This window comes from Engystomops pustulosus, chromosome 9, assembly GCF_040894005.1.
Source record: "Engystomops pustulosus chromosome 9, aEngPut4.maternal, whole genome shotgun sequence".
In the NCBI taxonomy this organism is placed as follows: domain Eukaryota; kingdom Metazoa; phylum Chordata; class Amphibia; order Anura; family Leptodactylidae; genus Engystomops; species Engystomops pustulosus.
Window position 1 is genome coordinate 52,805,683 of NC_092419.1, and position 27,277 is coordinate 52,832,959.

General features: G+C 44.3%; 1 long non-coding RNA gene across 2 annotated transcripts in view; it reads left to right on the top strand.

The window, feature by feature from the left end:
- LOC140078021 (uncharacterized) overlaps positions 1 to 25,632 on the top strand; it is a 55,589-nt gene extending 29,957 nt beyond the window's left edge. Inside the window, exons 1-3 of one of the 2 annotated variants that reach the window (XR_011849876.1) lie at positions 9,215 to 9,316; positions 10,408 to 10,542; positions 25,436 to 25,632. This is a non-coding gene — a long non-coding RNA (uncharacterized lncRNA). Of the gene's footprint in view, positions 1 to 9,214; positions 9,317 to 10,407; positions 10,543 to 25,435 lie in introns of those variants that run through there. The other variant, XR_011849877.1, reaches the window with a different exon arrangement.
- Positions 25,633 to 27,277: the final 1,645 nt, after the last annotated feature.

Sequence of the window (27,277 nt, forward strand, 5' to 3'; positions counted from 1 at the left end):
AGGCCGTGGTCCTGGGCGGGGTGAGACACCACCTGCTGATGAGGGAGCAGGGGAACGCCGCAGAGCTACACTCCCTAGGTTCATGTCTGAAGTTACTGGGACTCGTGGTAGAGCACTGTTGAGGCCAGAACAGTGCGAACAGGTGATGTCGTGGATTGCTGACAATGCTTCGAGCAATTTGTCCACCACCAGTCAGTCTTCCACGCAGTCCACCCATGTCACCGAAATCGCCACTCCTCCAGCTCCTGCACCTCAGCCTCCTCCCCCCCAGTCTGCCCCCTCCCAGGAAAATTTGGCATTTGAACCGGCATACTCTGAGGAACTGTTTTCTGGACCCTTCCCACAGTCACAAACCACTTGTCCGGTTGCTGCTGAGCAATTTTCCGATGCCCCGGTTTTCCAACAGTCACAGTCTGTGGGTGATGATGACCTTCTTGACGTAGTGGAAGTGTGTAAAGAGGTGTCCGACGATGAGGAGACACGGTTGTCAGACAGTGGGGAAGTTGTTGTCAGGGCAGGAAGTCCGAGGGGGGAGCAGACTGAGGGATCGGAGGATGATGAGGTGACAGACCCAAGCTGGGTTGAGAGGCCGGGTGAACACAGTGCTTCTGAGACGGAGGAGAGTCCTCGACCAGAACAGGTTGGAAGAGGCAGTGGTGGGGCCAGACGGAGAGGCAGGGCCAGAGCTGGTGCATCAGCGCCAAATGTGTCAACTAGTGAAGCTCCCGTGGCGAGGGCTCCTGCGGCGAGGGCTAGATCTTCAGAAGTCTGGAGGTTCTTTAAGGAAACACCGGATGACCGACGGACTGTGGTGTGCAACATTTGCCAAACCAGGCTCAGCAGGGGTTCCACCACTACTAGCTTAACTACCACCAGTATGCGCAGGCATATGAATGCTAAACACCCCACTCAGTGGCAACAAGCCCGTTCACCTCCGGCCGTGCACACCACTGCTCCTTCCCCTGTGTCAGCTGCTAGTCAGCCCCCTGCCCAGGACCCTGCCACAAAAACCCCATCGTCGCCTCCACGATCCTCCACAGCATCCACCAGCGTTCAGCTCTCCATACCCCAGACGCTGGAGCGGAAACGCAAATATAGTGCAACCCACCCGCACGCCCAAGCCCTTAATGTGCACATCTCCAGATTGCTTAGCCTGGAGATGCTGCCCTATAGGCTAGTAGAGACCGAGGCCTTTCGCAACCTCATGGCGGCGGCCGCCCCTCGGTATTCGGTCCCCAGCCGCCACTACTTTTCCCGATGTGCCGTCCCAGCCCTGCACCAGCACGTGTCAGACAACATCATCCGTGCCCTGACCAACGCCGTTTCTGACAAGGTCCACCTGACCACGGACACGTGGACGAGTGCTGCCGGGCAGGGCCACTATATATCGCTGACGGCACATTGGGTTAACTTGGTGGAGGCTGGGACCGAGTCTGACACTGGGGCTGCTCATATACTGCCGACGCCGAGGATTGCGGGGCCTACCTCGGTCCAGGTGTTTCAGGCCTACTATGCCTCCTCCTCCTCCCACCCCTCCTCCACCTCCTCCTCCGAACTACCATCCGTGGGCACGGCGCCATCAGTCGGTAGCTCTAGGCACAGCAGCAGTGCCGTCGCTAAGCGACAGCAGGCGGTGCTCAAACTGCTGAGCCTAGGCGACAAAAGGCACACCGCCCAAGAGCTATTACAGGGCATCACGGCGCAGACTGATCTGTGGCTGGCACCGCTGAACCTCAAGCCGGGAATGGTTGTGTGTGACAACGGCCGTAACCTGGTGGCGGCTCTGCAACTCGGCAGACTGACACATGTGCCATGCCTGGCCCATGTGTTAAATCTGATAGTTCAGCGTTTCCTCAAGACATACCCCAATCTGTCTGATTTGCTCACGAAGGTGCGCCGCATCTGTGCGCATTTCAGGAAGTCCAGCCCAGATGCTGCCACTCTCAGGGCAGCGCAGCGCCGCCTCCAACTGCCCGCTCACCGACTGTTGTGCGACGTGCCCACGAGGTGGAATTCAACACTGACCATGTTATCCAGAGTTTACCAGCAGCGCAGAGCGATTGTAGACTGCCAGATGTCAACTTCCACCAGAACTGGTAGTCAGGTCAGTCAGCTTCCTCAAGTCTACAATGAGGAGTGGACGTGGATGTCTGATATCTGTCAGGTGCTGAGTAACTTTGAGGAGTCAACACAGATGGTCAGTGGCGATGCCGCCATCATCAGCCTCACCATCCCGCTGCTTGGCCTGTTGAAAAACTCTCTGGTCAGCATGAAGTCGGAAGCTTTGCGCTCGTCACAAGAGACAGGGGAAGAATATTCCCTTGTTGATAGCCAAAGCACCCTCAGGTCTGTTTCTCAGCGCATATCGGAGGAGGTGGAGGTGGAGGAGGATGAGGAGGAAGAGGAGGAGAATGTTGGTGAGACACAAGAGGGGACCATTGTTGAGTCCTTTACTGTTCAGCGTGTATGGGCAGAAGAAGAGGAGTTGGAGGAGTTGGAGGAGGAGGAAATGGACAGTCAGGCCAGTGAGGGGAGTGAATTCTTACGCGTTGGTACTCTGGCGCATATGGCAGATTTCATGCTAGGCTGCCTATCCCGTGACCCTCGCGTTCAAAGAATTTATTCCAGCACCGATTACTGGGTGTTCACTCTCCTGGACCCACGGTACAAGCAAAATCTTTCCACTCTCATCCCTGCAGAGGAAAGGAGTGTGAGAATGCATGAATACCAGCAGGCCCTGGTGCACAAGCTGAAACAGTATTTCCCTTCTGACAGCGCTAGCGGCAGAGTGCGTAGTTCTGCGGGACAAGTAGCGAGGGAGAGTAGGCGAGCAGGCAGCTTGTCCAGCACTGGCAAGGGTACGCTTTACAAGGCTTTTGCCAGCTTTATGTCACCCCAGCAAGACACTGTCACCTGTCCCCAGTCTCGGCAGAGTAGGGCTGATCTTTACAGAAAGATGGTGAGGGAGTACGTAGCTGACCATACCATCGTCCTAAATGATCACACAGCTCCCTACAACTACTGGGTTTCAAAGCTGGACATGTGGCACGAACTGGCGCTGTACGCCTTGGAGGTTCTTGCCTGCCCTGCCGCTAGCGTCTTGTCCGAGCGGGTTTTCAGTGCAGCTGGTGGCATCATCACCGATAAGCGTACACGCCTGTCGACTGACAGCGCTGACAGGCTGACGCTTATTAAAATGAATAAAGGCTGGATTTCTCAGAATTTCCAATCTCCACCAGGTGAAGGAAGCTCAACCTGAATAATTGATCCACTCCTCCTCCTCCTCATTTTCCTCCTTCTCCTCCTCTTTGTACAGTAAAGCAGAGGAAAATGGCTATTTTTTGACAGGGCCCACTGGCTCTTGCTATAGTACTTCATGCATTTAATTTTTCTGGAGGGCCACCTACCCGGTCCTCTGTTTGAAACAATTTTTGTGAGTGCCACATACAGGCACTCAATCTATTCCATTTTACTGGAGGGCCACCTACCTGCTCCTCTGGTTTGAAAAATTTTTGGGACTGCCACATACAGGCACTCAATCTATTCCATTTTACTGCAGGGCCACCTACCTGCTCCTCTGGTTTGAAACATTTTTGGGACTGCCACATACAGGCACTCAATCTATTCCATTTTACTGGAGGGCCACCTACCTGCTCCTCTGGTTTGAAAAATTTTTGGGACTGCCACATACAGGCACTCAATCTATTCCATTTTACTGCAGGGCCACCTACCTGCTCCTCTGGTTTGAAACATTTTTGGGACTGCCACATACAGGCACTCAATCTATTCCATTTTACTGGAGGGCCACCTACCTGCTCCTCTGGTTTGAAAAATTTTTGGGACTGCCACATACAGGCACTCAATCTATTCCATTTTACTGCAGGGCCACCTACCTGCTCCTCTGGTTTGAAACATTTTTGGGACTGCCACATACAGGCACTCAATCTATTCCATTTTACTGGAGGGCCACCTACCTGCTCCTCTGGTTTGAAAAATGTTTGGGACTGCCACATACAGGCACTATCCAAATTAAATTGTCTCCATAGCAGCCTCCACACGTTGTCTCCATTGCTACCTCCAAAAGTCGTCCATATAGCTGCCTCCATACATCGTCCCTTTATCAAACGAGGTGTGTCAGGCAGAAATTTGGGTTGTTTTCATGGATTCCACATCAAAGTTGTTAACTTTGTCGCCACCCTGCTGTGTTATCCACAAAATATACTGGCAAACTTTTACCATTTAGGGATATTATTTCAGCGCTTCTTGCGCATCTGTTTACATTCCCCTCACCCGGCATATCCTAAACTTATAAGAACGCTACTACACTTGATCTTATACAAAAGGTTCTTAGAAGTGCTGTTTGGGGAGTAGCCTAGAGACAGGGGCTTGAATTGGCGAAAGCTCGCCTGGCAGCGGAGCGCCAGCTCCATGCGCATCATGCGCTTCTTGCGCATCTGTTTACATTCCCCTCACCCGCCATATCCCAAACTTATAAGAACGCTACTACACTTAACTTGGTGCAGGCTGGGACCGAGTCTGACCCTGGGGCTGGTCATATACTGCCGACGCAGAGAATTGCGGGGCCTACCTCGGTCCAGGTCTCAAAGGCCTACTATACCTCCTCCCACCCCTCCTCCACCTCCTCCTCCTCCGAATTACCATCCGTGGGCATGGCGCCATCAGTCGGTAGCTCTAGGCACAGCAGCAGTGCCGTCGCTAAGCGACAGCAGGCGGTGCTGAAACTGCTGAGCCTAGGCGATAAAAGGCACACCGCCCAAGAGCTATTACAGGGCATTCCACATCAAAGTTGTTAACTTTGTCGCCACCCTGCTGTGTAATCCACAAAATATACTTGCAAACTTTTACCATTTAGGGATATTATTTCAGCGCTTCTTGCGCATCTGTTTACATTCCCCTCACCCGCCATATCCTAAACTTATAAGAACGCTACTACACTTGATCTTATACAAAAGGTTCTTAGAAGTGCTGTTTGGGGAGTAGCCTAGAGACAGGGGCTTGGATTGGCAAAAGCTCGCCTGGCTGCAGAGCGCCAGCTCCATCCCAAGATCCAACTAACATAGTTGCAGCACCTTTAATCTACTACTAGTTCACTGCCTCCATAATAATAATAATAATAATCTTTATTTATATAGCGCCATCATATTCCGTAGCGCTTTACAAATCATAGGAAACAAATACAAATGTATTGTAACAGAGCACAACATTTGTATGGAACAACAGGAGTGAGGTCCCTGCTCGCCAGAGCTTACGGTTTATGAAGATGATGGGGTAACACGAGGTAAAAGAATATTTAACGGTCAAGCCATTCTTCTTAGGGAATAGAACAAAATATAATAAATGGAATTGCTGTCGCTTGAACCACTCAGCCGTCATCTTATATACCAGGTCCAGGGTGAATGGGACTGCAGAGAAGTCTGGTGCCTCTTGGTTGCTGGATAACAGATGGGAGGACGACACAGGACGGGTTAGTAGAAGAGTTAAAACTTCATGCAGTTAATGAGTGTTATAGGCTTGCCTAAAGAAATGGGTTTTAAGAGCACGTTTGAAACTTTGGAGGTTAGGTATTAGTCTGATAGTCCAGGGCAGAGCATTCCATAGAATTGGTGCAGCTCTAGAGAAGTCTTGGAGACGCGAGTGGGAGGTCCGCACTAGGGTAGAGGTTAATCTAAGATCACTGGCGGATCTAAGAGCACGGGTTGGGCGATAGACTGAGATAAGAGAGGAGAGGTAGGGGGGTGCAGCATTATACAGAGCTTTATGGATGAGGGTTATTATTATTTTAAACTGTATTCGAAAGGAGACTGGCAGCCAGTGCAGCGACTGGCATGAACTGTAAGCATACATGGTCCCCTTATCAAACGAGCTGTGTCAGGCAGAATTTTGGGTTGTTTTCATGGCTTCCATGTTAACTTTGTCGCCACCCTGCTGTGTAATCCACAAAATATACTGGCAAACTTTTATCATGTACCGATATTATTTGAGCGCTTCTTGCTCACCTCCTTTGGTTCCTCTCTGACACCCATTGGTTTGAAGCCTGAGTCCAATTAGGGTATGTCGCCATGCCACTCTCTAGCCTGCTGCCGCTGCCTCTGCCTCTGCATGCCGTCCCCTATAGTGTCAGGGTCAATTATTGGATGTTTTAGATGCTATCTAGCTTCATTCTGTCACTCTGTCATTGCCATGCTGTTGCCCATAATTTCGGCATAATGGTGCGATTAAGCAGCCTCAGAGGCATCCATGCATGCTGCCCCTGCTGTTTCCTGTCCATTTCCGTGGTGTTTCCATCCTTTTCTGAGGTTCCCAGGTGTTTGGCCAAGCTTCCCTGTGCAGAGCCTTGGTCCCCTTGAAAAATGCTCGAGTCTCCCATTGACTTCAATGGGGTTCGTTATTCGAGACGAGCACTCGAGCATCGGGAAAAGTTCGTCTCGAATAACGAGTACCCGAGCATTTTAGTGTTCGCTCATCTCTACTCCCAACCCATAAAATGGGAATGGCGGCTCTACTGACATCTAGTGGCCAATGTAAAACTAGCAGGCAAGGAAGGAAAGCAAGGATTACAAATTACATTTTAAGATTATAATCACCTTTAAAGGGAAAACATTAAACTTTAAAGATAATTAAATTTTTTAAAAAAAACATGGTTTCTAGATTGATAACTGGAGCCTGCCACATAACAAAATTTACTAAATAGGAGCTTTGGGCCAGGTACCTCAAGGCATGAACCGCTGAAACCCATACACCAAGAACTGCGCCTATTACTCCGCCTATGCCACCTCCACACCAGATAGGTATAGAGGGGAAAAAAGAGGAGCATGGCCAGCAATGGAGTGCTATCCTTCTCCACAGCTGTGCACAAGCTATAGCCTGTGCCCGTTCTGGGCAATTCTTTGGCAGGTCGGACCTAGCATAGAACTCCCCCACCGGCATTGAGCAGCACGGCTGCCCAGTTGATTTATCAGTAAGCCAGAGCCTCCTGATAAATGTGGTGGGTGTTGGGGATAACATCATATGCTGACACACATAGTGCCAGCGTATGATAAATCTTCTCTTATATTTGTATGAATTAACTTTTTAAAATGTTGCCATATGCTTTTACATTGTTTCTTATCTTATACATACATTAAGTATAAGCTTCTTCCATAGTGTTCATTAATACATTTTGCGGTTTACTTAGTTCCATAAATAATGGGGGAGTTTGCTTGGCACCAAATGTCTCTGCCCATATGCTTTCTCAAGCTAAATGTTTCTGGTGCTCCTGGATTGTCACCATAAGCAACAGATGCTTTGAGAAAGACCTCCATCTGTTTGTGAAACGTCAGAACTCACCCGCATGTGTCTGCTGAACTCCGGCAAAAAATATGTGCATAATTTTTTTAGTTTGTACAGAAAAATGGTTACAGAATGGTACAGAAAAGAAGACGGCACATACGTGTGGCTCACATGAGGATAAAGTAGTAGAAAAGTTTAATTTAGTGTAATAGTTTAATGATATAATAGGGAAAGATGATGCAAACAGTATTTGGGGGTGGATTATTTTGTGTATTAACTTAGTTTTGTTTACATTGCTGTCACAGAACACCACTAGGAGGTGTTAATAATGTTTATTAAACTTCTCATTGTATTGTGATAATGCTTGATGGAATGGGTTGTCCGGAGTTTAAATGTTATCCCCTTTCCACGGGGGCGTAATGAAAGGAGGGTTGGCCTAGAGCTTTGAGGGGTTCTGAAACATACAAATGCTTTCTGACTGTGGGACTTAGTAAGAAAGTAAGTAAATATTGGTTGCTTGAAAAGTGTCAGACTGGAGCACCGTGGATAGAATGCTGAGGGCTTATTATCTATCCAAAATGGACCTGTGCACTTCCATCATATATACAGATGTGACTATTGAACATGTTATATATCATTCATTTGAATGGTACTGTCAAGATTCAGGGGTAGTGGACCCACTTTACCACCGCGAGCAATGACTTAAGCCAACACCTGGGAGTGGAGTCTAAGTGGCACCCGGGTTTTCACCAGAGCCCACCACAAAGCAGGTTGGACTTGCTGTGGCGAGATACCACCGGGTCGCTCCACAGGCATGACTATGTCTGAGGTGGTGGCCAAGGCGAGGTACAGAGTCGTGAGGCAGAATCGTGGTCGGGGACAGCCAGGAGGTTGAAGCAGGCAGGACAGGTTCCTGGTCAGGAGCAAGGCAAAAGGTCAAGGCAGGCAGCAGAGTAGCGAAGTCGGGGACAGAACCCGGGGCACAAAAGGAAGTCACCAAATAATCGCAGGGCATAGGAACAAGCTTTTCACTAAGGCACGAGGCACAAAGATCTGGCGGGCATGAGGGAAGAGGCTGGCTATTTATTAAGTACCAGGTGGCCAGCGGCAATTAGTGGAGCACTGGCCCTTTAAATATGCGGAAGCCGGCGCACGCGCTCCCTAGGTGACGGAGATGTGTGCCGGATTGCAGGAACCATCGCTGGAGCATGGTCAGGTAAGTGAGTTGCAGGAGCACCTGTGACAGTTACACATCTGTTTAATGGGATTATACCAAATATTATTGTTATCACCTTAGGGAATAGCAATTTGATCATTGAGCATCCAACTGCCGGCAGTACTATTCAAAAGAGCCGGCATCCTGTTCTCACTAATTTAATGGATGTATCATGTTGCTCCATTCAATACTGTGGGGGCTTCGGAAATCTTCATATCTGCTAGTTCATTCAATTTGTGATAACGGAACACTGCTCTCATGATCGATGGATGTCGCAGCGATTGAACCCCCACTGGTCAGATGGTTATCCTCTATCCTATGTAAAGGGGATAACAATAATTCTTGGTACAACCCCTTTAAGCCTATCTGCATACAAATGTCTGCTCACGTGCCGATGACAGTAGAAAGGACTGCCTGGGTCACAAACTGGGGCAGGAATAGGAACTGCTCAAAATATACTGGATCGGGCAGTTGCTATCTGGATCAATCAGACAAATTCTATGTTTGTGTGCATGTGGGCTGAAATAAAGGTCTAATAATTCATTATAATTGTAAATTATCCTATAAAATATAGACCATAATGTAAAGCTCCTAACAGGTTTTTCATCTGTTGGACTATATGGGTCCAGTACTATTTGTCAGTTAATGACTACAGGATCAGCTATGAAACTCTGCTGGGCCAGTCCCTGAATGCTCAGTCCACAAACCCCTAAATGGTGCCCAATATTTATGTGGTTATGGAAAATATTTTGTTCCTTAGTAAAGTTTCATCCAATAGGTGGCACCAGAGAGACAGTTTCTTCCTTCTGGGTAGAGCTATTTTGCATATTTATTCCAATGGAGCAATGCCTGCAAGAACCAGTTACCTCTGAGTGATGCACTTTTACACTACTGCATCTTTTACAACTATTTTCTCTAAATTCCCCAGTGAATTATTTATTTTTGATGCCTACTGTAAAGAGTTAAACCTGCAGATTTGCTCTGTGTGCTGATCTCTGATACATCTGTTCCCTGCTGTCAGTGCTCACTTCTTAAATCCAACATGATAAATTAAGAAAATGATGAAGGAGGCATCAATTAGTGAGGATCTGGGGGTTCCTGCCACCACATTGTTAAACAGTGTGAGAATGAGTCACCTTCCTCCATGTGTATGACATTATTATATGCTGTGCAGGGATGTCTTCTTTGAGCGCCTCTTGTGGGTGGAAATGAGGTTGGAGGTGAGCGATGTAATTAATGATAATATGTATTTATATCATTCTGCATAGAGAGTTCAGCTCCTGCTACACAAACAGCTCAAGTTTTACTGCTGAAACTACAGCAAATATAAAATACATCTATTCATTGATGCCTGGAGTATATATTTACTACACTTCTCCAGAGATTTTAATCCTTTTGCGCAATGGGGGGGGAGTGCATAGATTACAATATGAGGCTCCCTGAGGCTCTCGGGTGACGTAGCCTGACCACCCCAGGGTAATTTGCATAACTTTTATAACTCTATATTTCCACAATAGTGGGATATTTATATAATAAAACAAGTCCTAAGCAAAATCGTTCCTCAGGAGCTTTTTATTAGAACACATCTACCATCAGTAACTAATGGTAGATGTCCTTTAAGTCGGAGACCGCCTGTATTTACATATAGAAATAGAAACATTTAAAAAGTCATATTTGTTGCGTTTATATTTTATTAGTCATCTTACCCAATGGTTACAGCACAATAACAGGTTCCTTATATTCAGGAATGTTCTCTAGATTTCTCAGCCCGCGCAACTCAAACTCACCAGGGGAATGGATAAGGGAAAAAAACTTGACCCTACTTCACCTCAAAGGAAGGGGAATAGAAGGTAAAAATAAATCCTTGATCTACATGAGTGCATCTTACTTCATCTCTATAGAAGCGGCCTTGTTTCCAAGATCCCTGGAGACAGCAAGTATCACACACAGCAGACTGAACAGACAGACGGACAGCTAAAGGGACTCAGAAGCTAAGGTTTCGATCTGAAGAAAACAAAATCTGCCCAGATGAGGAGGTAACTGGACACTGCTCCTACCCAAACTGACTTAAAGTCTGTGCCTAGAAGACAGAAACAGCTCAATATTGTATAGGTGTGAAGATGTTTTGGTTGCATCATCCAAGCATTAACTTGTATATTCAGAATAGAAAATACACAATAGAAAACACTCATTTTAAACATTTAAAACTCATTAAACTCATTTAAATTAATACTTTAAGTAGTTGTACCAAATTTTCTGGCTAGACCCTTTCTAATGGATAGGGCAAAACAAGCAGCCAGCCTGACTGATGGGAACCCCATGGATTATGAGAACAGGACCCAAGCAATCTGGTTCACATATTGGGTCTGTCAATAATATGGGAGTGTCAGAAATTTCAGAGCATGGGGCTTGAGTACCTCTGGCACCCTCTTTCACTGTCAAAGTTTATTAACAATGGGGCACATTTACTAAGGGTCCGCGGACCGCATTTCCAGAGGTTTTCGTTGCACGCGCCGGCTTTCATGCGATACAAATGGGGGGGGGCAGGGATCACACCTCGGGGATTGCGCAGGGGCAGGTAGGTAAATGTGCCCCAATGTGTTTTTTTTTAATCCTGTGTATTCAAGGTTTCATTTATCTATTGATCACCTATCTTTAAGATTGGCAGGATTTTGCACCTCAATGTCACTTGCCTATATAATTCTGTGTTTGCCTATCACTACCAACTCTCCTGAACAGGGCCTGCTCTCTGTGCTACCAGACCACATCTCTAACACAAAGAAAGATCAGCAGTACATTAGATTATACAGAGATTATGGAGATCGACTACTGCCCTTTCCAAAGATGACTGAGCGTGGTCTAGGAACCATCTGATGCAAATGATTGGCTCTGGTCTCCTATTTGGGCACCCTGTTTTACCTTTCGGGGTCCATTGATTTAGGTGGCTGGGTACCCAATGGGACTCTTCCCTACTGCTAACATGCAGGAAATTAGGGCTAGTGATCTTTCACTAGTGTACCTTCCTCTGCCCCTTTTCCTCCCTTTCTTCCTCCCACCCCCTCTCTTGATTTGTTTGCCAGCTCTATCTTATTGTGATGGATATGGTTATTAGGTCTTCATTTGCTATGTTTGTACATTACTTTTGGGTAAGGTATGAAAACCATCAAAAAGTATTGAATAGTCAGCTCACCAAATCACGCTATATATTATTCAACTCCATTCAGAAATGCACAGAGAGGGGGCAGGTATCTAAATACAAATAATGTTATTTTTTTCCAGCACTCCAGGCAACATACATTATGAAATATACATGAAATTGGCTTTATTAAAACCTTTCAAGGCCCTTCAAAAATCCTGAAAGTGCAGATTAAAAGCAGGCAGGAGGGACATTCCCTAAGAAGCTTGATTCTAGTAAAGTCTAGGAAGTAAATTCCTGACTTTTAGGGGCTATCATATTCATACAGCCCAGAACCCATGCGTTAGCGAGCTATGAAGGGTGTATCAAGAGGGCTCACGGGTGGTAAGCAGCCGTATCCAGGGATCCGACAGAGGCAATGTTGTGCAAATCAACTTACAGTTCATTACTGAACAGCCAAAACGGCCCAAAAACGGTTAACAGCCGGTTTCGGTTGCTGGGGTGGTCATGGAGAGTGGTCTGCAGGAATAGTGCACCAGCCTGATAGTAGATGCAGGCTTGGATAGTTGGAGCGGTGTCCAAATTGTGGAAGCTGCAGCTCTGGGCTAGAGTCTTCAGACTCGTCCTAAGTGTTAGGCAGTAGGCCTAAGGCACTAGAAGTTCCTGGGATTGAAGGGTTGAGACAGCACTGAAGGTGTGCTGCACACACTGGGGGTCATTTACTAAAGGCCCGATTCGCGTTTTCCCGACGTGTTACCCAAATTTTTCCGATCTGCGCTGATTTCCCCTGGGATTGTGGTGCATCGGCGCTGGCATGCATGCGACGGAAATCGGGGGCGTGGCCGAACAAAAAACCCGACAGATTCGGAAAAACCGCGGCATTTAAAAAAAAAATGTGTTGCGAAAATTGCACTTACATTCACTCAGCCCGGCTCAGTATATTCCAGAGCGTTCCGATGCTCTTCAGCGCAGCAGCGCCACCTGGTGGACGGCGGAGGAACTACCTTAATAAATCCCGTCCGGACCCGAATCGAGCGCAGAGAACGCGCCGCTGGATCGCGAATGGACCGGGTAAGTAAATCTGCCCCACTGTGCTCATTGAGAGGATGTGGTAAGACGAGAGCATGTGCTTCCTCCCAGCAGGGGTTTTTGCACTCCCCCTGGTCAGGTGGTAGCAGCTCTCCAATCACACTCCAACTAACAATACAGCCACATCATTGGATAATTACTTACACCAAGTTAACTGTTGCCTTTCCAGGCAGAATCTACAGCTGCAATCACACAATGGGGTCATTTACTAAGGGCCCGATTCGCGTTTTCCCGACGTGTTACCCGAATATTTCCGATTTGCGCCGATTTTCCCTGAATTCCCCCGGGATTTTGGCGCACGTGATCGGATTGTGGCGCATTGGCGCTGGCATGCACGCGACGGAAATCGGAGGGCGTGGCCAAACGAAAACCCGACGGATTCGGAAAAAGTCGCGGAGCTTGCACTTACCTTCACTCAGCCCGGCTCGGTGAACTCCGGTGTGTTCTGATGCTTTTCAGCGCAGCAGGAAGTAACTACCTTAATAAATCCCGGCCGGACCCGAATCCAGTGCAGAGAACGCGCCGCTGGATCGCGAATGGACCGGGTAAGTAAATCTGCCCCAATGTCTAGGTACGAGAACCTTCCTAGAGAGATGATCAATCTCCCTAAGAGCTACTGACCTGGAGAGGGCGCAATCCGGAACTTCCCACTTGCCTATGCATTGGTAGAAGTGTTGCACATGTTAGGTATTGCCAGGTCCCAAAATGCCTGATCTATCAAAATATAATAACTTTTATTGCCTGTGGTAAACCACATAACGGAAAATAGAACCCAAATCTCAGAAATGCGACTTTTATACCATTTTACATAGCATAAAATTTTTAATATAAAGTGATCAAAAGGTCACACAGTCCTCAAAATGGTATCAATGAAAATGTCAGCTCATCTCACAAAAACTGACACCTCACACAGCTCCGTTTACCATAGTATGAAAAAGTTATTAGGGGCAGAAGATGGCAAAACAACTTTTTTCTTTTCGTACACATTGGGGCTTATTTACTAAGGGTCCCGGGGGTACATTTTTGTCGGGTTTCCCGACTTTTCGGGGATTGTGTCGCAATTGTGCCGCCTTTCGCACGACACAAATCGGGGGCGGGCCGTGGGACTATCCGACAGATTCGGACAACGTGTGAGATTTAACATTTAAAATTGTGTCGCAAGCGAAGTACTTATATGCACCAGGAAGAAGAAAGTGAACTCCGGGGACCTGATCGGGGAAGTGACACATGCAGGATATCGGGCGCACAATCCTAGTGAATCGCGGCAGAGTTCATCCTCGTTGGGCATTCCGGATGGGGAATCGTGCAGGGACCAGGTAAGTAAATGTGCCCCATTGTTTTAATTTGTAAAAATGTATTAAAACACAATAAAAACTATATAAATTTGGTATCGCTCGAAACCAAAGAATAAAGTAGATGTATCATTTGGAGTGCACAGGGAAAGTCATAAAAACTGAGCCCACAAGAAATTAACGTAAATGTGTTTTTTTCACCTATTTCACCACATCTGGAATATTTTTCCAGCTTCACTGTACACGGTATCAAATAATAAATAACGTCACAGAGAAGTAAAATTTGATCCATAGAAAATAAGCTAACACATTTCTGTACACGGAAATAGATTTTTGAGCGAAAAAAAGGCTGCGTCCTTAAGGGGTTAATCTTCTCTGTTCATATCTAAACTCAGAATATATAAAAGCCACCTGATTTTTGAGTTTCTTGACCCAATCTCTGCCCTTTTTATTATGGTAACTTTTAACCCCTTAACAACACACGCCGTAATAGTACGGGTGCGGGTACATGGAGAGGGCTCACGGGCTGAGCCCTCTCAATAGCCGGTAAGTCTTTTCTGCATATTGCCGCAAACACTTACTGGTAACACCCGCAGTCGGTGCTGCCATCTTGCCGAGGATCGTCACACCCCCCCCCCCCCCGTGACGTCATGAGGGAGCGATGATCTGTCGCCATGACAGCCTTGGGACTATGGCAGTATATGGTGGGATCGATCAGACAACCTAGGGTCAAAGTACCCTAGGGAGTCTGAAAAATAATAAGAATAAAAATAAAAAAACAGTTTTTAAAAAAATTATAATAAAAAACCCTAAAAATTCAAATCCCCCCCCTTTCCCTAGAACTGATATAAATAAACAGTAGAAATCATAAACACAGGTGTCGCCGCGTCCGATAATGCCCGATCTATCAAAATATAATAACCGTTTTTCACTGTATTTAACCCCGTAATGGAAATGCCACTTTATTGTCATTTTGAAGAATTCAATAAAAAGTGATCAAAAGGTTGTACAGTCCTAAAAACAGTAGCATTGAAAACGTCATTGAAAGTCGCACAAAATGACCCCACCCACAGCTCTGTACATTAAAGTATGAAAAAGTTATAAGTGGCAGAAGACGGCAAAATCAAAAAAATGTTTTGCACAGGAGGTTTTAATTTTTGTAAATGTATGAAAACATTATAAAATCTATACAATTTTGGTATCCCGGTGATCGTACCGACCCAAGGAATAAAGTAGACATGTCATTTGCAGCGCACAGTGAAAGCTGTAAAATCCAAGCCCACAAGAAAATGACGCAAATGCGTTTTTTCACCATTTTCACTGCACATGGAATTTTTTTCCTGCTTCCCAGTACATTGCATGGAATATTAAATACCATCACTATGAAGTGCAATTTGTTTTGCAGAAAACAAGCCATCACACAGGTCTTTACATGTAAAAATACAAAAGTTATAGGCCAGGTTAAGGGGTTAAACTAGAGGTATATCCATTGTGAACTGTAAAGAAATGCCCTGATAAGCCCAACATATTCTTCTTTTCACTTCTTACCTGTACCCTTCTATTGATAGAAGGAAGTATTATCATCTGACAAGTATTCCCCTGATCTCATTAGGAACATTCTTTTAGTGCTAGCAGCATATTGTAAACTGCATATTCTGCAGCATGTTTACCACATATGTACTGTTAGAGTTTACAAATAACTGGATAGTAAAAGTTCTGTTGACTTAAAGGGGTATTCCAGGAATAAACATAATTCATACACAAATGTCTACTCAAAATATAAGCTAATATGTAATTAGTTGTTATTTCAAACTTTGCACCACTTAGCAGAGAATGCTGCTGACATACTGTAGACTGTAATGGAGAATTAAAATGCTACCGGCCCTTTAATCAGTCCGTTGATTTTCTCTGCACAGAGCAGACACAGGACAGAAGATGGCCGCTGGTCACATGTTCACATCACATGTCCTGCACCTGCCTGGGCTGGTCATGTGATCACCACTACTTTTGTACTGCTGTAGTCGGTTGGTTGCAGTGCATCCAGTATGGCCATTGTTATGGTGATGGCAGTTATAGGACATGTCCTATCTTTCTACGGGCTACGGAAAGGTATGGTGCCGCACGCATGCAGCACTGTACCGCTCCTATACGGCGCTGTGAGGCCATTGCAATGTATGGGGGACGAATATACGCCGTATACAGGGCCGATTCTAGCATATTTGCTGCCTGAGGCGAATATTAAAATGCTGCCCCCCCCCCCCCCCCCGCTCCCTGTTAAGTAAATGCTGAAAACTTTACTAACAATTAACAACCTTACAGACAGCTCCCTGACACTGTGTGACTGGCTACAGGATCTGAGAGGCATTAGTGGCATCTAGTACCTTATAGATGACAATCTCTTCCATCAGGAGGACTTTATTCCAGGTTCTCCAATCCATGATGTATCACTGCTGAATTCACTGCCAGATATCTTCAGCTCCGTGCAGCATCTCCACTCGGCGTCCCTAAAAATACCACAGTCACTTACAGTATAAAGTCTCCTGGATAACAACACTGCGCTCCTAAATAATATATACCCCTCACAACACAACTGACCGCACTCTCCTCACATATAAAACATCCCTTCATTATATATATTCTACTGGAATTTTAGCAGGTCCAGCACCAATCAATATACAACACCCCCAATTTATTAATACAGACCCCCCAACATTTGGTTTAAATGATGCAAAGTAATCTATGGTATCCTATAACTAATATATCCCACCCTGTTATTATGTTACATGTGATTTTATATTCAGTGCTACCCTGATTAATGTAAATATATAGCACCCTCTGATATACAGCCCCCCCAGCTTAGTAATATACTGTATCTCATATACAGCCCCCCAGCTTAGTAATATACTGTATCCCATATACAGCCCCCAGCTTAGTAATATACTGTATCCCATATACATCCCCCCAGCTTAGTAATATACTGTATCCCATATACAGCCCCCCAGCTTAGTAATATACTGTATCCCATATACAGCCCCCCAGCTTAGTAATATACTGTATCCCATATACAGCTCCCCAGCTTAGTAATATACTGTATCCCATATACAGCTCCCCAGCTTAGTAATATACTGTATCCCATATACAGCTCCCCAGCTTAGTAATATACTGTATCCCATATACAGCCTTCCCAGCTTAGTAATATACTGTACCCCATATACAGCCCCCCAGCTTAGTAATATACTGTATCCTATATACAGCTCCCCAGCTTAGTAATATACTGTATCCCATATACATCCCCCCAGCTTAGTAATATAATGTATTCCATATACAGCCTCCCAGCTTAGTAATATACTGTATCCCATATACAGCCCCCCAGCTTAGTAATATACTGTACCCCATATACAGCCCCCCAGCTTAGTAATATACTGTATCCTATATACAGCTCCCCAGCTTAGTAATATACTGTATCCCATATACATCCCCCCAGCTTAGTAATATAATGTATTCCATATACAGCCTCCCAGCTTAGTAATATACTGTATCCCATATACAGCCCCCCAGCTTAGTAATATACTGTATCCCATATACAGCCCCCAGCTTAGTAATATACTGTATCCCATATACATCCCCACCAGCTTAGTAATATACTGTATCCCATATACATCCCCCCAGCTTAGTAATATACTGTATCCCATATACATCCCCCCAGCTTAGTAATATACTGTATCCCATATACATCCCCCAGCTTAGTAATATACTGTATCCCATATACAGCTCCCCAGCTTAGTAATATACTGTATCCCATATACAGCTCCCCAGCTTAGTAATATACTGTATCCCATATACAGCCCTCCCAGCTTAGTAATATACTGTATCCCATATACATCCCCCCAGCTTAGTAATATACTGTATCCCATATACAGCCCCCCAGCTTAGTAATATACTGTACCCCATATACATCCCCCCAGCTTAGTAATATACTGTACCCCATATACAGCCTCCCAGCTTAGTAATATACTGTACCCCATATACATCCCCCCAGCTTAGTAATATACTGTACCCCATATACATCCTCCCAGCTTAGTGATATACTGTATCTCATATACATCCCCCCAGCTTAGTAATATACTGTATCCCATATACATCCACCCAGCTTAGTAATATACTGTATCCCATATACAGCCCCCCAGCTTAGTAATATACTGCATTCCATATACAGCCCTCCCAGCTTAGTAATATACTGTATCCCATATACATCCCCCCAGCTTAGTAATATACTGTACCCCATATACATCCTCCCAGCTTAGTAATATACTGTATCCCATATACATCCCCCCAGCTTAGTAATATACTGTATCCCATATACAGCCCCCAGCTTAGTAATATACGGTATCCCATATACAGCCCCCCAGCCTAGTAATATACTGTACCCCATATACAGCCCCCCAGCTTAGTAATATACTGTATCCCATATACAGCCCCCCAGCTTAGTAATATACTGTACCCCATATACAGCCCCCCAGCTTAGTAATATACTGTATCCCATATACAGCCCCCCAGCTTAGTAATATACTGTATCCCATATACAGCCCCCAGCTTAGTAATATACTGTATCCCATATACATCCCCCCAGCTTAGTAATATACTGTATCTCATATACATCCCCCCAGCTTAGTAATATACTGTATCCCATATACATCCACCCAGCTTAGTAATATACTGTATCCCATATACAGCCCCCCAGCTTAGTAATATACTGCATTCCATATACAGCCCTCCCAGCTTAGTAATATACTGTATCCCATATACATCCCCCAGCTTAGTAATATACTGTATCCCATATACAGCCCCCCAGCTTAGTAATATACTGTATCCCATATACAGCTCCCCAGCTTAGTAATATACTGTACCCCATATACAGCCCCCCAGCTTAGTAATATACTGTATCCTATATACATCCCCCCAGCTTAGTAATATGCTGTACCTGATATACAGTCCCCTCCCAGCTTAGTAATATACTGTATCCCATATAACCCCCCCCCCCCCCCCCGCCCCACAGTATAAAACAATTATGGCCCCATATAATATATCAAACACCCCGACACAGTATAAAATAATTATGGCCCCATATAATATATCAACCCCCCCACACACAGTATAAAACAATTATGTCCACATATAATGTAAACAGCACCCCCCCAGTATATGACAATTATGCCCCCATATAATATGTACCCCCACACAGTATAAAACAAGTTTGGCCACATATAATGCATACATCACCCCCAGTATATGACAATTATGGCCCCATATAATGTATACAGCCCCCCCCCCACACACAATATATACCCCCCACACAGTATAAAACAAGTATGGCCACATATAATGCATACATCACCCCCAGTATATGACAATTATGGCCCCATATAATGTATACAGCCCCCCCCCACACAATATATACCCCCCACACAGTATAAAACAAGTATGGCCACATATAATGCATACAGCACCCCCCAGTATATGACAATTATGGCCACATATAATGTATACAGCCCCCCCCCCCCGTATAAAACAAGTATGGCCACGTATAACGTATACACCCCCACACACAGTATATGACAATTATGGCCCCCACTCCCCCTTATCAGCCAGATTAGAATGAATGAAAGTGCATGAAAAATAATAAAATCCTACTCACCTGCAGGCGGCTGATCCCTCGGCGCGCGGCTCCGTTCTTCACGCGGCTCTCCTGTGAGCCGCCGCTCCGCACAGTGACACAGGCGTCGTGACGTAATGACGCCTGTGTCACTGATTAGAACGGAGGGATGCAGCTGCCGGAAAGGCGCTGCGTCGCTCCGCATATAAATCGCGCCTGTGTCTTAAAGAGACAGGCGCGATTTATTTAGCTGGTGGGCGATTCGGGCGTCCATTAACGCCCGAATCGCCCACTTTAGAGCGGCGAATTTCGCCGCCCTGTACAGGGACCCGCAATCTGCCGCCTGAGGAGAGATTTTCATCTCGCCTCATGGCAGATGCGGCCCTGGCCGTATATACATCGGCCGTATATACTTCCCCCATACGTTCGCATTAATGTAGCCTTACTATGGTAACAGAGCAAGAAAGTCTGTAAGATCATCACTGGGAGCAAAGCATAAGAGGGAGGAGGAGTTACTGAGAACTAAAGGATCATGGAACTTTTAGTTTCCAGTGGTGGCCATCTTGGTGACAACTGCATACTTTAGAGAGGCCATAAATTTTATAAATCATAAATTCAAACAATTTAAGTTCCATTTTATGACTTATGTCATTGAGTTTTGTTGTAAAAAAAGAGAGAAGGCCACAGCATCCAATATGATGAAAAAAGGTTAAACCTTTATTCACACAGGCATAGAAAATTTTTTTCTATGCCTGTGTCAATAAAGATTTAACCTTTTTTCATCATATTGCATGCTGTGGCCTTCTCTCATCTGTTTGTCTTGGACTATGGATCCTGCACACTAGGACCCTGGGCTGCATGCATCAAACAAAACAGCTTTTGGTAAATACATTGGTTGCTGTCTTTTTTCTTTTTTTGAGTTTTGTTGTATTCATTTATTTATATCATGGGTTTTTGTATCACATATTCATATTCCCAGAATACCCCTTTAAAGATTTTAATTTCTTCCTTAAACTTGCAAGCATGTTACCCATAGTTCTCACCTGTTTTGCAACAAATTTACATAGTGACTGTAAAATATCTTGTAATTGATCACGGAGATATAAAATACGGTAGCTAAATATGTTTTGGCATTTTGTTATGTAGTAGTGATATCCTGTCCTTTTTTACAGCTATTTCGCAAGTCCTATCAATAATAGGCATGCAGTAAGGCCTACGTAACAAACAATTAGTTATAATGTCACATTCTTGCACAAAATCTACCTCATTACTACAACTTCTTCTTGCCCTAATTCATTCTCCTGTAGGGAAATTAACTGTTACATGTCAGGGATGACAACTGGTCACGTGTAACAATGTTTTGCCACCTGTATTCTTTCTCTTCAGTTTTGTTACAACCTTCCCCGTTTCCCTATCACCTGATAATTATATATCCAAAAATAATATATCATTGTCACGACTACTAGAGGTCATTTTTTGATTGAACTAATTTTTTTTTAATAAAGTACAAAAAAGATGGTCTTGAGGTCATCACCACACATACAGGGTATCATCCATATAATGCCCGTACCACTATACATGTGGTGCAAAAGGGTTGTCTGCTCCATAAAGGACATGCTCCTCTCACCAAGTGACTTTATCATGTGGAGTGCATGTACACAATGCTACAATATCACATGATAGCCACAAATAGTGTGACTCTCAATGTATATTTTCCATATGGTTAAGCACCTCCCTTGTATCCTGTAAAAATCCTGGTAGTTATTTAACAATTGGATAGTAAATATGAATCCACCCATGAACTGAACTGAGGTTTTCCATTAGGGATCCTACCTCAGCAATTATAGGAAGAAGGGGAAGGTGCCTTTGTGCACCTTTGGAAAAGCATGTATGATGGCACAGATGGGATTCCTTAGGACTAAAAAAAAGATCTTCTCTCCATTAAAGTACATCCTCTATTTTCTTCCTGATCTCATTGGTGGGTTAAGCATCTAATTCTTTGTACACCCCCTGATCATTTAGCATATTCAAGATGTTCATAAAGACCACTGTCTAAGACAAAAATAGAGTAATCTTTAACTGTAATGACGTATGAAATGTACATTATATAATTCCCTTTTTATGTGAAAACTCATCCACTTATCTATAAAATATCACCTCCAAGTCATATTTGCCTGAGATGAGTTAAGGTTAAAGAATATAACTTCAGACCCCCATAATCATGTTATTGGTGTCATTTTAGAAAATCTCATCTTTCAGATCACAGGCTTAAAGGTTCTATAAGCTAAAGAACCAGAGATCCAAGCAGTAAAAAAATGCAAGAATTGGATTTTTATTGGCTGCTTGCATTTCCAACTATGTTTTTAACTACTGGAATCTCCAGTTCTGTAAATCACAGAACCACATAACAACATGATGCAATCTAAAAAATGAGAAACTTATCTTTAAAAATACATCAAAAGCATGTTTCCAGGTACTATAGAAAGTGGCATCTTAAGTGACACACCCCCTGCAACTTCTAAACTCTTGTGCAAAATATGACTCTTCTCTGCTGATTTTCACATGACTGGAGGATATTTTTGTAGGTACCGTAAATGGGTGAGATTTCGGAAAATACAGTTTATTCCCTATCTGTGGGGTTACTAGTTTAGTGAGATAAAAGCTGACAAATTCCCTTTAAATTTTAATGCATATCACCATTTTATAACAATAATATACACAGATTATGTAAATAGAATACCCAAAATAACTCAAATGGTTTATGGTTTCAAAATGAAAAATTCCTAAATTGGTGCCATAAAATTGTAATAAAATAAAAAAAGCATAAAAAGAAGAAAAAGAAGAAATCAGAAAATAATTTTTAAATGAACAAACCTATTAACTGATTTCTTCTGTTTTTGTCTGATTTCCTTTTTTGTTACATTTCTATAGAATTTACACATTTTCACTTCATTTTCAAAGCCATAAAACATTTGAGTTATTTTCGGTATTTTACTTATGTATTCTATGTATATATCGTAATTATTATTGAATGGTGATGGTGTTACAGACCCTTTCTATTCATATTTTTTTTTCTTTTACCCTTTTGGATACTGAGGGAAAGTTTTAGGAACCAAACCTTATCCAGATTTTTCCATTAGTGAGCACAATCCTTAATATCAGTAAATAATCTGAGTATTCTATGATTTTAATTTTCTTTGAGATATGAAGAATGCAGCAAACCGTATTAGCAGAGTGGTGCCTCTACTTTGTACCCACTTTTGCACTGAATCATTCAGTTACTTTAGTTGTTAAAAATTTAGCTAAAGATTTTGGGTTTGCCTCTTGAGAAAAAAAAGAAAACAGAGGCAGAGAACAGTGAAGCAAAATTATGTAGCTGGAGGGCTCAGAGAGAAAACACACTTCACGCAATGATGTATTTTATGTTCCCGAGCTATTACCACGTACAAACTTTGCAGCCAAAAATCCAACAGTAAAAAAAGTTTAATTTTAGATATTTTCTTTATTAAAAACTTGGCAGTTTCTTTAAAAAAATTGCTGTTCATTTAAAATCACCATCTGGCATATGTCCATGAGAAATTACGGTAACAGATAGAATAAAGCTCTAAGGGCATCCATGTTTTCTGTATAGTGGCCAACTTTCATTTGAAGAGAAGTTGACCTGTAGTTACTTAGGTTGGCCACTACTCCATTCTTTGGGGCTCATTTACTAAGGGTCCGTCGGAAGCATTTTCGTCAGGTTTCCCAACGATTTCCGTTTTGCACCGAATTGCCCCAGGATTTTGGTGCATGCAATTGGATTTTGGCATATTGGTACCGGCTTGCATGCAACAGAAATCGGGGAGCGGGCTGATTCAGACGAACCACGGAATTTAAAAAAGGATTTGTGTCGCAAGATCAAGCACTCACATGCACCGGGAAGAAGCAGGTGAACTCCGGCGAACATTGTAATTAATAATGTAAGCTTGATAGTATTACCCCTTGTTTCATGCTATAGAAATGCATGGAAACTTATCTATGTGTCTAATAAGTGACAATGTGTATACATAAGAAAGTAGAGAATTACAAGCCACTAGCAATATACACAAAAACTTTATTTGTCAATTCTGATTAAAATGTACAAAAAAGATCAATACATGGAAGAAACACATATGAAGTATCATCATCTTGTAATCTACTCCTTTCTTTTAAACAAGTATAAACATTTTTCTGTATGGAGTATCACTAGGTTTGTAACCACAGCTTGGCCATAGCCAAGTTTTGTGAAAGTGTCCAGTGGATTATTATATACAACCCTGTCTTTTAGTTGTCTCATTTTTGGTATACTAATGAGCTACTATGTACAATTGTTGATTGGTATTTAAAGTGGAAAATTGCCAAGACTTGTCTTTCTTAGACTATGGTGACCCCCTTGGGGTATAGATAGGAAGAGATAACTGAAATTACTTCTTTATTGAGCAGAAGGATTACCATTAAGCAAACACTGCTAAATAAATGAACACAATGGAAAGTCAACAGACAATTAAGTCCTGCTAACTACTTACTGTTTGTCCAGGATTAAAAGTGATATTTTCAGGTTAGGTCATTAGCATGAAAATAAGGATTTAGTGGGTTTGGTAATCACAGAGCAAAAAAAGCTGGAGCTTGGTTTTATGCAACAGGAGTGTGTAAGGACTTATGCAAACAGCGGGGATGCATTTTATCTAAATTACAGTCTCCTGTTCTAAACCAGTTTTATAACAGTTTTTCTAATGAATTAATGTTATCTGACCTATGGAATCTGATCCTGCACGATGCAAAGTTTTGTTCATTACACACAATGGAATAAAACCTGTGCATGCAGGCACATTGCCATACATGCCTCCTACTGAAATGCATTTAGGAACCATGTGTAAGGGGCAAATGTGTTTTATGTCACTGAGATGAATTTTCAGTTCCATGATTTAGATTTATTACTATGCCTTTTTTACAGTAACCTCAGTAGTAGAGAGTTTCCGATGTGACTCGGTGTGTGCAACAACTTGGAGGTGCAAGAAATTAGACATTGCTTTGGAGATGTAGCAAGCCAACAGAGCTGCTAGAGAGTGAAGTAGTAGGGTAAGATCTCCTACAGGGGTCAAGGAAGGGATAAGAAAAAAACTAAAGTTTACTCACTTTATTTTTCCTGGTCATTTCATGGCCAGGCTAAAGGTGTGGACCACCAGCAGACCACTTTGCCCTATCACTTTGCTCCCATGACTGCCAATCTGAGAGCTGTGATGTAATAGCGGGGACAGAGAGCAAGGTAAGTTATTTTTATTACCTTTGTGCTGGCCCCCTTTAACTGGAGCTGGAAGATGGGTCAGTCAGACTGCTATCCTGGCAGGAGAGGCAGAGTACCAAGTGACGGGCTAACATGATAAGCCAAGTACCTGCAGCTGGTGCCAATTCTATTACTACATTATTCACAAACTGTGCATCGTTTTGACCCAGTGGTCTTCATCAGACACTGGAACACAAAGTGCAATAAATACATTGGGGGGGTGTATTAATGTTTCAGTGTTTAATTCTCTGCTGTGCCAGCTTAATTGTTAGGGTGGATGCTTGGCTTGTTATTTCACTGATCCTTTGTCCATGAAAAAATGATAAAACCTGTCTTTTTTTTTTCATGGATGCGCAAAAAAACTGATGAAATGTCCCTTTTTTTCACTGATGGGGCTGTGAAACCAGGTGTGATGTTTTCAAAGCAATGTTAAACCCTAGCTTTTTTTCTCTTGCAGAAGCAGAGAAAAAAATGGAAGCAAAACGGAGACACAACAGAGACAAAATGCAAGAAAAGTGCAGCACCAACGCCAATGTGAAGCTATCCTAAGACTGATGACCTACTTTGCACCTCCTGTTAGTTGGTCGAATTTTCATTTTTTTTTTCAACGAAAAACAGCCTAAAAATGGTCTAATATAAATGTGGTGTACAACATTTCAGGTGCAAATTACTCCAGTATTTTGCCGTAGACAGATTGAAACATCTCCCCCATTGTATCACAAAAATCAAACTTTGTAAACACAATACAATCACAGTAACTAATAATAATTAGAAAGGTTTATGTACTGTGCACTCTCAGTGCACTGTTGTCACGGGTGACCCTGCGATCCATGTCTCTGATCGTGGGTGCACCCGTGCTCTGCTCGGCACCGGTCCGGACCTATGGCACCGGTGCCCCCGCAATCCATGTTGCGTATCGCAGGTACACTGTGTGCTGCCACTGTCCCTGCTCCCCCAGGTCAGTACTTACCTCTCCCGGCTCCTGATGGCTCTGTCCAGGCCGCAGGTCCACCTCCTGACTAGGCTGTGCGTTTAAAGGGCCAGCATCCTCCTTATTGGCGCTGGCATTCCCTGCTCTGCTATATAGCCTGGCGACTCCCACCATCCCCTGCCGGATCTTCAGGTCATTCTGCTGAAGAGAAAGCCTCCTGAGCGTTTCCAGACGCCTCCGAGTTTTCTGAGCATTCCTAGATGCCTCCGTGTTCCTGTGGTGTTCCCGTAATCCTGTGGTAGTCCTGTAACCCTGTTGCGGTCATGTTACCCTGTGGCAGTCCTGCTATCTCAGTGGCCTTCCGAGGTCCTGCCAGCCCTCCTTCCGGGGTCCTGCCAGCCACCCTTCCGGGGTCCTGCCAGCCGTCCTTCTGAGGTCCTGCCAGCCGTCCTTCCGAGGTCCTGCCAGCTGTCCTCCCGAGGCGCTGCAGTACCCGAGTCCTGTCTTCCTGTGGTCCTGCCATCCCGTGGTCCTGCAGACCCATGTCCCTACCTTGGCTGCCACGCGGGCCTAGTCGCCAGTGGAGCGACCTGGTGGCTCCCCGCCGCAGCAAGATCATCCTTCCGAGGTCCTGCCAGCCATCCTACCGAGGTTCTGCCATCCCGAGGTCCTGCATTCCTGTGGTCCTGCCATCCTGTGGTCCTGCCTTCCCGTGGTCCTGCAAACCCGTGTCCCTACCTTGGCTTCCACGGGGCCTAGTCGCACCTGTGGAGCGACCTGGTGGCTCCCCGCTGCAGCAAGATCATCCCGATTTGCTGCGGCCTCTGACGAAGACCAGGAGTCCACTTAGACTCCGCTCCCGGGTTGCTGCTAGTATCGTTATTCCCTGCGGTGGTCCAGGGATTCCACAGACTTTACCCCCAGAGACTCTTCCCGCACCCCAGTGCGTAACAACTGTACTTTTTACAGATAGTCATGTGAGGTTCTGCTGAGGCATCATGGGACTGGGAGTATTAAAAATTTATACAAAAAGGTTGCACACATGAAAACTATAGATCTTTATGAAAAAAAATAATGAATCACAAAGCTATGTACTTACCATGATAAATGTTCCCTTTCTGCCCATAGCAGGTCACGTGACCCACCGACAGCCACTGTCGAGGTGTATTGAACCTTGTGGCCACACCCATGGGGCACCATTTGTATATGAAAAAGTAAAGGATTTTCTGTATTGAAGCCACAGGTTTTCTCACTAAAAGCCAACACACTTATTTATGCTAGGCACTTCACTACACAGCTATATGTTTAGTTTATGTATGATCTGGGTGCTGACACATTCACTTTTCCTCTGCTCGGTAAACAGCACTG